The sequence below is a fragment of the Citrus clementina genome, unplaced genomic scaffold, assembly GCF_000493195.1.
Source record: "Citrus clementina cultivar Clemenules unplaced genomic scaffold, Citrus_clementina_v1.0 scaffold_8, whole genome shotgun sequence".
Classification (NCBI taxonomy): domain Eukaryota; kingdom Viridiplantae; phylum Streptophyta; class Magnoliopsida; order Sapindales; family Rutaceae; genus Citrus; species Citrus x clementina.
This window is the reverse complement of record NW_006262022.1, coordinates 15,529,841-15,537,749: the sequence shown is the minus strand read 5'-3', so window position 1 is coordinate 15,537,749 and position 7,909 is coordinate 15,529,841. Positions and strand designations below refer to the sequence as shown.

At 36.1% G+C, this 7,909-nt stretch overlaps 1 pseudogene; it reads left to right on the top strand.

Moving 5' to 3' along the window:
* The first annotated feature begins 738 nt into the window (after window positions 1-738).
* Window positions 739-3,504, top strand: LOC112096398 (annotated as a pseudogene).
* The last annotated feature ends 4,405 nt before the right edge of the window (window positions 3,505-7,909 follow it).

Below are 7,909 nucleotides of genomic sequence, written 5' to 3'. Positions count from 1 at the left end.
TTTTCTTGAGTGAAACATGTAAGGGAGTGAGGTGAGGTCCTTCCACATTATTTCCAACGTTCTTTTGCAGATAATAGCTATGTCTCACAACCTAGAAAAAAACACAAATGAAGAGGATCAATCCGCAACTACTTAAAATTTACAAATTCAAGCATTGATGGGAGAGATGAGAAGGATGATGAGGGCTGAATTAGAGCTCATCCACGAGTGTTTGGATCGGGTGCAGAACACACGTGCAGGGCAGCCACAACCCGTTCCTTGAGCATGTAGGAGAGAAAGAGCTCCAACTAGAGGAGAGATTGATGACTATTATAGGGATGAGTAAGATGAAGGAGAGGACTTAGTGGGTAGCTATAGGAGAGATGGACAAGGAAGGAGAGCTAGGAATAGAGATGATGGATTGAGTGGCATAAAGATGAAGATTCCATCTTTTCAAGGAAAATTCGACCCAGAAGCATACCTTGAATGGGAGAAGAAAATGGAGTTCATATTTGACTGCCATAATTATTCAGAGGTAAAAAAATGTAAAATTGGCTATGATTGAGTTTTCTGACTATACCATTACTTGGTGGGATCAGCTTGTTATAAGTAGGAGGCGAAATAAGGAACGTCCAATTGAGTCATGGGATGAAATGAAATCATTGATGAGAAAGCATTTTGTACCTAACCACTATTATCGACCAAAAATTACAACGTCTTACACAGGGTAGCTGAAGCGTTGAGGATTATTATAAAGAAATGGAGATTGCCATGATTAGAGCAAATGTGGAGGAGGATAGAGAAGCTACCATGGCACGATTTTTAAATGGACTTAATCGGGAGATTGCAGATAAGGTTGAGTTGCAACATTATGTGGAGATTGAGGAAATAGTCCACAAAGCCATCAAGATTGAGCAGCAACTCAAGAGGATGGGTAATACTCGTGCAGCCCCAAACTCGAGTTCCACTCTTTGGAAGCCGAGCTATGTGAAACGAGACGAGAGGCCACAAGCATCTACTACACCTAAGCTAAGATCCGAGCCCTTCAAGCACAATACACAAGGTAACACCGTAACTCATACTATTAGGAATCATGACATTAAGTGTTTTAAATGTCAAGGCAGGGGGCATATCGCAAGTGAATGTGTGAATAAAAGAGAATGAGATACCACCATTAGAGGATGTCGAAGATGAAGAGTATATAGCCCCTAGGGAATTGACTTTAGTAGCGTAAGAGCTTTGAGTGTGCAAGTAAAGGAAGACGAAGCAGCACAACGGGAAAACATTTTCCATACTAGGTACTATGTTCAAGACAAAGTATGTAGTATGATTATTGATGGTGGAAGTTGTACTAATGTTGCTAGTACTATCATGGTAGAGAAGTTAGGGCTTCCGACACTTAAACACCTACGGCCATACAAATTACAGTGGTTAAATGACAATGGAGAGGTGAAAGTGAACAAGCAGGTACTAGTGACCTTTTGAATTGGCAAGTATGAAGATAAGGTGCTTTGTGATGTAGTGCCAATGCAGGCTGGACACTTGTTACTTGGGCGGCCTTGGCAATTCGACAGACGTGTGAAACATGATGGCTTCACCAACAAATACTCATTTGTATTTAATCAACGCAACATCACTCTTGTTCCATTGACACCAAAGCAGGTTTATGGAGACCAAGTGAGCCTACAGAGAGAGAGTGAGGAAAAGAAAAGGAGAGAAAACGAGAGTGAAATTCAAAAAGAGGTTGAGAAAAATGTGAGAGAAAAACCAAAGCAAAATACTGCCATTGAGCGAAAATTAGAGGGAAAACAAAAGAATTTCTACGCAAGAGTGAGTGAGATAAAAAAAGCGTTGTTTTTACATCAGCCGATGATTGTACTTTTGTATAAAGAGGCATTTTTAAACACTAACGAATTTGGCCCTACTTTGCCTAGTTCTATTACTTCTCTTTTGCAAAAGTATGAGGATGTCTTTCCTGAGGAAACACCACATGGTTTACCTCCAATCCGAGGGATTGAGCATCAGATTGATTTTATGGCTGGTGCAGCCATTCCGAATAGACCAGCCTATAGGAGCAATCCAAAGGAGACCAAGGAACTTCAAAGGTAGCTTAATGAATTAATAGAAAAAGGGCACGTGAGAGAAAGCATGAGTCCATGTACAGTTCCTATTTTATTAGTTCCTAAGAAGGATGGGACGTGGAGGATGTGTGTTGATTGTCGAGCCATCAACAACATAACGGTAAATTATCGACATCTCATTCCTAGGCTAGATGACATGCTTGATTAATTACACGGGTCTTGTGTATTTTCCAAAATAGATTTGAAAAGTGGATATCATCATATTAGAATGAAAGAAGGAGTTGAATGGAAAACTTCTTTTAAAACAAAATATGGTTTGTATGAATGGTTAGTCATGCCTTTTGGTCTAATTAATGCCCCGAGCACTTTTATGAGACTTATGAATCATGTCTTGCGAGCTTTTATTGGCAAGTTTGTTGTTGTTTATTTTGATGATATCCTCATTTATAGCAAAAACATAAATGATCATGTAGTACATTTGAAATCTGTTGTTTGCTAACCTGAAGAAGTGTAATTTTTGCACTGAGAAACTTGTATTCCTAGGATTTGTTGTGAGTGCACAGGGTATACAGGTTGATGAGGAAAAGGTACGTGCAATCCAAGAGTGGTCGAGTCCCACAAGTACAAGTAATGTGAGAAGCTTTCATGGGCTTGCTAGTTTCTATTGACGATTTGTGAAAGACTTTAGAACATTACCCACACCGCTTACTGAAGTAATAAAAAAAGATATTGGATTCAAGTGGGGAGAAGCACAAGAGAAGGCATTTTAAATAATCAAGCAAAAGCTGACCAATGCTCCTTTATTGTCTTTGCCTAACTTTAATAAAACATTTGAAATTGAATGCGATGCCTCAGGTATTGTTATTGGCGCAGTCCTAATGCAGGAAGGACGACCAATTGCTTACTTTAGTGAAAAGTTGAGTGGGGCAGCCTTAAACTACCCTACTTACGATAAGGAGTTGTATGCGTTGGTTCAAGCGTTAGAAACATGGTAGCACTACCTATGGCCTAAGGAGTTTGTGATTCACACCGATCATGAGTCCTTAAAACACCTTAAAGGCCAGCACAAGCTGAATAAGAGGCATGCTCGATGGGTAGAATTCATTGAGACATTTCCATATGTCATTCGTTACAAGCAAGGTAAGGAAAACATTGTTGCAGATGCCCTTTCCCGCGGGTATGTCTTAATCTCAACACTTAATGCTAAACTACTTGGTTTTGAACATATTAAAGAATTGTATGCTGATGACCATGATTTTAGTGTTGAATACCAAGCTTGTAAAAGATCGTAGTCGGTAAATACTTTAGGCATGATGGCTATTTATTTCGGGATAATAAATTGTGTGTGCCTAACTATTCTTTGAGAGATTTGTTAATGAGAGAATCCCATGAAGGAGGGTTAATGGGGCATTTTGGAGCTGTAAAGACTCTAGCAGTTTTATAGGAACACTTCTATTGGTCACATATGAAACGAGATGTTGAAAGACTTTGTGGTAGAGGTGTCACTTGTAGGCAAGCCAAATCAAAAGTGCAACCTTATGGCTTATACACCCCTTTGCCAATACCTAGTGCACCTTGGACTGATACTTCGATGGATTTTGTACTAGGTTTACCGAGGCCTAGACAAGGGAAAGACTCAATTTTTGTGGTTGTAGATAGATTTTCAAAGATAGCACATTTTCAAAGACAAGGGAAGATTTTTTTACCACTTGTTGAGTTTGCTTATGATCGTTCCGTTCATTTTGCTACTAAGTATTCACCGTTTGAAATTGTTTATGGTTTTAATCCTTTAACCCCATTAGATTTAATTCCATTACCTGTTTCTGAGCATGTTAACTTAGATGGTAAGAAAAAGGCTGAAATTGTTAAACAGATACATGAGAAGGCGAAGTTCAACATTGAGCGGAGAACTGAACAATATGCTAAACAAGCCAACAAAACTCGGTGATTGGGTGTGGTTACACATGCTCAAGGAACGATTTTCAGAATGAAGGAAATCTAAGTTATTACCTCGAAGGGATGGCCCATTCCCTGTTTTAGAACGGATCAATGATTTTTGGTTGAGTTCTGGAAACACTTGTAATGGTATCATAAATGGATTACACATGGTGTTGGGTTCTTTGAGCATTTTAATATATGTTTTATCATTTTTGTTGACAATTATGAGATCAAATTTAATAATCATGATTGCCCATAATATGAACCTGGTTCTGGATTAGTTATTGTGTTAAAATATTGATGAGATTAAGGATAAAACTATCACAAGCACATGGGATGAGGCATATTCAGATCCTATTCAAGTTCCCGTCGGACCCGCTACAGGAGCTCGAGCAAAGAAATTCAAAGAAGCGCTTAATGGATTGATTCAAGCAACTTGGGCTCAATCAAATTCGTGGAGGCCCATTGAAGGAATCGCACATGATAAATGCATGATTCGGGCTCTTGAAGTTTCCAAATAGTCACTTCCATGAAATAGGGAGTTGACTTAAACATTAGGGCGGGAAAATATATTATTTTCCTTTTTCAGATACTTTTCCATTTCTTGAGGAGGCTATTAGAGAATCAAATCAATTATTTCTATTTTAATCGCCTAGTTTCCATTTAATTGATGTAAGGCATTTAAGACAATTAGGATCCTGATTTAGTTTAAATTCTTTCTTATTTACTTAGATTAGGATTCTGATTTGATTTAGATTCTTTCCTATTAGGGAAGATTTAGATTTAGATTTGATTTTTGGGTTAGGATTTATTTCCAAAAATTCTTGTAACCAACCCTATATAAAGAACTAATATTCAATAAATACAAAAGAAGTTTTTGATGCAATTGGTGAGAGAGTTAATTCTCTTTGGTTCTTTACGAACTCTTTAAACTTATTGAATTTCTATGGCGTTCAAATTCCTGACTTATCAATCAGACCATCCATAGCTGATTGTGGCGTCTTCACATACCAAGTTTCGTGCTTTCAATAAGCGTTGGGTCGAGGTTCCATTCCATTCCTGGTTTAGATTCGATCTTGGGAACTAAATTGATTAGGGTCGCGTCAGCTCTTGACGAGGTTCGTATTAGCTAATATGTAGAATACTTCATCTGCATCACTATCTGTCTTTGTCAAAATTAAATTAAGGAGTCTATGATCTCCTTATGATACATTTAATTACTTATATGATCAACCTATGATCTATTTATAACTCCTATAATCTCCTTAAATTATGGATCATCTTCTTTTGCATTATGATCTTTTTAATTACTTCACTATGATTTTATCACTGTAAAAGGGAGTCTTTGCTTCTTATTTGTGAACATTTGAGATTGAATAAAATATCTATCTAGACATTGTGCGTCTTATTTGCTTTCTTTCTCTTGTTATACTATTGTGCTCCTATGCTAAAAAAATATATTAAAAATTTAATTTCAAGATATTTGTAAAATCATGATATTTTATATTTATTTTTCATTAAAAAATTTTACTTTGATATACTTTAGCCCACGTATAGGTGGCCCATGGGCCGCATGCTTAGCCCACCAATAAAGTGTTCTTATTACGTACCTTTTCGCGTGCTGTGCTTTGACCCATCTCTAATTGTGCCATGCTTTTAAGGCCCGCGTGCCTAAAATTCTAGGCCCGGCATGCCCCACGTGCATGTCGTGTTGTGCCGCATGCCCTACCGAAACGTGCTCGTGTTGTGCCGTGCTGTATAGACACGTGTTGTGCCCGTGCTATGCCTCGTGCCACCTGACCCATTGGCCATCTCTAATCATAGGAATGTATACTTTCCAGATAAAATCTATGGAAATAATGCTTACCTAAGTTATTTGAAGAACTTGATCATTTAAATTTATAACTGTAGTTTATTAAATAAATTATTTATTTCAAATTTATTTACAAATATAGATATATTAAAGTGACGATGGAACAAATAGTAACTTTAATCATAGAGGCACGAGATTTTTCACGAAGCTAGCTCTAATTATGAGCATCAGATAGATGGTCAATTATCATTATTGATATAATAAATGAGACCAAGCTAAACTTAACTAAAGAGAGTTTTAATGAATTGGTCTTTTATTTAATTACATGAGTTACTAGAGTGCAATTTTGGGCTTTTAGTGCAATAGCTTAGGGTTAACTTAATAGTTCTAATGTGTTATGAGAAGTTGGAACCAGAATGCTTGTGATCTACAGTTTCTCTGCTAGCTATAAGCAATTAAGGTTCTCTACAAGCTCACACATGTAAGGAGACTATTGAGGATAGAAGAGAAGATTGTAGTCTTCTTCTACAGTTCTAAACAAGTTATCCTATTATCGTCTCAAGGTATGAGATAGCTTTTACTTGCAAATTCTGGTTATCATCATCTTATTCTAGAATTCAATTATGATATGATTTTGCTAATCCAAGACAGCTTGTGTAGATGTTGATAATTTTGAATTGCTTCCTCTTATGGTTTAGGTTATGAGAAGTTCTTCTTGAATTGTCTAAGATTTAGACCTTGATTCTAACATTTTGCGGATTTATTTAGATATGTGGGCTTATGGTCTTTAGCGAAAGATTCATTAGTAGAAACATTGGAGATTTTCTTTGGTTAATGAAATTGCTACTACATTAGTTATTGTTTGGAGGAATTTGCAATAGTTATTGAATTAGAGACCTAAACTTAGTCATGGATAGTTTGGTTGTTTTCTTTATATCAGTTATTACAATAATGATTTGAGGCTTCATTCTAGTTTTACTCTTATGATATCATTAACGAATAATAGGGTATGACAAATTATTTCATAGGTAGGATTGGTCTTTGCACTTGGTTCTTCTTGCTTGGCTTCATGCTTTTTATTTTGTTTTGAACCCGGTACATTCTTTTGTGTAGCATTTTGAGCTCTACATGGCCATGACAACCCAATGGCCAAAGATAGGTCGATTGGCATTCCTAGAAGAACATCAGCCTTGATGTTATCTTATAACCCACTTATAACGTAGCTGTCATAGTTAAGTGGTCTATCCTTCACAAGAACGTTTATATACTCCAGTTTTAGTCGCTAAAAGGTTTGAAAAGTTCAGTCAAATCATAACAGAAATGAAAGCCTTGTTTGAACTCACTCCATAATACTTCTTGACTAACATTTGAAAGTGCACATTAATTGAAGGGTAAAAATTTTATCATTTTTGTTAATCCTTGTTCGCTTTAAGAAATTATCAATTTTTATCTATTCTATGTGATTTTTGTGTGCTCCGTACGCAAACCCTCGAATTGTGAATTTTTTTATGCTCAAATAGAGAAGCAGATATAAAATTTAAATTTTGGAGGCTCAAAAACTTTGGGAAGCATTATTGTATATATTTAAACAATATTTCTAAAAAGCAATATAACTAGGATGCTTTGTCCAATGGTTGGCAGCCTCTACTTTCACAAAAGAATCTAAAGTTTGGGAAGAGCTATTTTTTAAGATAAGTTGCCATTGCGGATTACTTATTTATTCTATTTGGTGTTCTTAGAGAGCCACATGGTAGTTGAATTTTACTTGCATTTGACTGCATCTGAATCATTAGATTTCCTTTTACTAACTAATCAATGGTGCTGATTAAGCATGCGCTGAAACATTTGTGTAAGTTGTACACTATATTCAATTTAGAATTGAGCCTATGAATAGACTTGACTTCTGTAGATTTTGAGTCAACTTTCTCTACGACTTTCTTAAGCCTATTTTTTTCTATAATCTTTTTTGTCCTTTTAACTTCCTACATCTTTCTTTCAATTTCTTTCAACTTCTTTCTTTTTTGTTAAATTTCCATCTATTAATTAATAAAAATTTTGCTATATCTACTACAATGTGGTTAGTTTATTTTTAAGATAA